Here is a 3,795-nt window from a genome sequence, read left to right on the forward strand (position 1 = left end):
ATATTGGATAATGATAACCGTCAAGTAGGGGATTACATCTACCGGATACTGGGTAGAAAACCACGGAAGAGTAACCGTCATCGATTAGAATGAACAAAAGGTTAACACTGCAAAGGGGAGAAAATAGGGTTTACAACTACCAGTATAAGGGTAGAAAACCACAGACTCCGCCAGAATAAGATGAATGATTACTAATTACTGAGCAATTATTCATTTATACCACAAGGGAGTGCAGGAAACAAATCACAAGAAGCCAATTTAGGATCAAACTAAAGAGGCAAACTGAATCAAGACTCGTCCTAGTGAGGGTATAACTCAGCAGGGAATCCCATCCCAATATATGTGTTGGGAGGAAGCAAAAACAACCGTCGTCCACGAGGATATAACTCAGTGGGGAATGTGGTAGGAAAGATAAACACTTTCTGCTTAAGGGGTTGACTCTACATTGAGGGATCAGGCGCCGACATCTGCTTGGGAAATGTATTACCCACTAGCAGGGGATAACAAACAAAGATATATCGCAAAGAATGCAATATGAATATCTGAATGTTTGAAAATATGTATACACATGCGGGGTTTATGTATGATGAATGCTGACAAACAGACATTTCTAACACAAACAGCTCCAAAGGATAAGCACACAAACACCCGGTACTACATCTCAAGAGAGAAAGCCAGGTTCACTGGAGAGTATCCAATCAGATGAGGGCAAGATACCAAGAAGCAAAGATCTCTGCCGGGGGATGATCATCAGTCATTCCAGCCGGGGACAGGAGTTATTGCACAGATAAAATCCACCACATAAGCAACTCTACTGGGGAATCTATCCGAGGTGGTAAAGGGATTCTGGGGATCAACCACCAAGTTTCGTGCTCACCAAAGAGATCACATCTGCTGAGGAGGAAAGGTCGCTACTCTGCTGAAGGGAAGAGTGGTGAATATCTCACCAAACACTCCACCCAGTAGAAAAACCGCAAAAGGCTCCGGAGGAAGAAGATACAATCATGCCAGGAATATGAACAAATGTCTTACCCTGTTAGGGATCATACCATCCTTGGGAGAGCACTGAGGATCTCCTAAGTATCCTTTCGTCATTGTGAATGTTCACTTTGTTTAAAAACAAGTTATGAAAAATTCGATTATTCAAAACAATGATATTTTCTCAATTAAAACATGCAAAACATTTGTTGAATAGAAACAAATAAGAGTGCAAATAATTGGATAAAAGGCTCAAATTTATTTGATGGAATGGTAGTCCGCAAATGGCAATACTCCATAGATCCTTACAAGTTTGAAATTGGTGATATATATTGGAAAAGGGCTACATTGAACTTAATGACCATTTCTCCACCAATTCTGAATCCGATGTATTTGAAGCTTCGGTTGATGACGAATGAGCAAGAATCTCTGAAGGATGACAGTTGTAGAACAAAGACTTGTCAGGATGCAGTTACTTGCCAAATCCCTAATTCTTGCCTAGATTTCCCCAGGATGAGGTACTCAATCTAGCGGGATACATATATTCATTTTTTTTTATGTCTCTAACTTTTGCCTGGATCGCCCTTTCGGATTTTCAATCCACCGAGACGCTCATTTTTGCCTAAGCCGCCCTTTCGGGTTTTCAACTTAGCGAGCTATTCTGTTTTTATTTTTAGGCGAAGTATTTCTTGATTGCATCTGAATTCACAGGACGAGCGGAATCCTCTCCATCCATAGTTGTAAGTATCAAAGCACCGCCTGAAAAGGTTTTTTTAACAACATATGGACCTTCATAGTTTGGAGTCCACTTGACCCTGGAATCGGGCGCGAAAGACAAGACTTTCTTGAGCACAAGGTCACCTTCTCGGAACACACGAGGCCTGACCTTCTTATCAAAGGCTTTCTTCATTCTTTGCTGATACAATTGACCATGGCACATGGCAGTCAATCTCTTCTCTTCTATCAAGTTCAATTGGTCATAACGACTCTGAACCCATTCAGCATCAGTCAACTTGGCTTCCATCAAGACTCTCATTGATGGGATCTCCACCTCTACTGGGAGTACAACCTCCATGCCATAAACAAAAGAGAAAGGGGTTGCCCCTGTTGAAGTGCGAACAGATGTGCGATATCCATGTAAAGCAAATGGCAACATCTCATGCCAATCCTTATACGTGACAACCATCTTTTGGATAACTTTCTTGATGTTCTTATTAGCAGCTTCAACAACCCCATTCATCTTGGCTCTGTAAGGAGAAGAATTATGATGCGCGATCTTGAACTCGCTACACAGCTCTTTCATCATTTTGTTGTTCAAGTTAGATCCATTATCAGTAATGATCTTATATGGCACACCATAATGTCATATGAGTTGATTCTTGATAAACTTCACAACCACCTGCCTGGTCACATTTGCATACGATGCCGCTTCAACCCACTTGGTGAAGTAATCAATTGCTACGAGAATGAATCTGTGACCATTGGACGCTTTCGGTTCTATCATGCCAATCATGTCAATTCCCCACATAGATAAAGGCCATGGTGATGAGATCACATTCAGAAGTTTCGGAGGAATATGAATTTTATCCGCATAGATCTGACACTTATGGCATTTCTTCACATATTTGCAGCAGTCAGACTCCATTGTCAGCCAATAGTAGCCTGCTCTCAACATCTTTCTAGCCATGGCATGTCCATTGGAATGAGTACCAAATGAACCCTCATGGACCTCAGTCATCAACAGGTCTGCTTCGTGTCTATCCACGCATCTGAGCAGAACCTTGTCAAAATTTCTCTTATAAAGTACATCACCATTAAGGTAAAAACTTCCTGATAATCTCCTCAGAGTCTTCCTGTCTTTCACAGATGCCCTAGGCGGGTAAACCTGGTTCTGAAGGAAACAATTGATGTCGTAATACCATGGCTTATCATCTTTCACCTCTTCTACTGCAAACACATGAGCTGGTCTGTCCAAGCGTATCATAGTGATATTGGGAACTTCATTCCAAAGTTTTACCACAATCATTGAAGCAAGTGTAGCAAGAGCGTCTGCCATCCAATTCTCATCTCGAGGAATATGATGGAAGTCAACCTCAGTAAAGAACGTTGAAATCCTCCTCGCATAATCCCTATATGGAATGGGGTCAGTCTGATTCATTTCCCATTCACCCTTAATCTGATTAACAACGAGGGCCGAATCACCATATACATCAAGATGCTTGATCCTTAGATCAATGCATTCCTCCAATCCCATAATACATGCCTCATACTCAGCCATATTATTCGTGCATTTGAAAGTTAGCCTTGCTGTAAAAGGAATATGTGTGCCCTGAGGAGTAATAATCACTGCCCCAATACCATTTCCATACTGATTTACAGTGCCATCAAATACCATACTCCATCTGGAACCGGGCTCTGGCCCTTCATCGAGTGTAGGCTCATCACAATCTTTCATTTTCAAATACAGAATCTCCTCATCTAGGAAGTCATACTGAACTGACTGATAATCCTCAATCGGCTGATGTGCCAAGTGGTCAGCCAAAATACTACCCTTAATAGCCTTCTGAGCTCGATACTCAATGTCATACTCAGATAACAACATCTGCAAATGGGCAATCCTCCCTGTTAAAGCAGGCTTCTCGAAGATATACTTGATTTGATCCATTTTGGATATCAACCAAGTCGTATGATTCAACATATACTGGCGTAAGCGCTTAACAGCCCAAGCCAAATCACAACATGTCTTTTCAAGCATTGAATATCGAGACTCATAATTAGTGAACTTCTTGCTTAAGTAGTAAATAGCGTACTCTTTCT

The sequence above is a fragment of the Lathyrus oleraceus genome, chromosome 7 (genome assembly GCF_024323335.1).
Source record: "Lathyrus oleraceus cultivar Zhongwan6 chromosome 7, CAAS_Psat_ZW6_1.0, whole genome shotgun sequence".
NCBI lineage: Eukaryota > Viridiplantae > Streptophyta > Magnoliopsida > Fabales > Fabaceae > Lathyrus > Lathyrus oleraceus.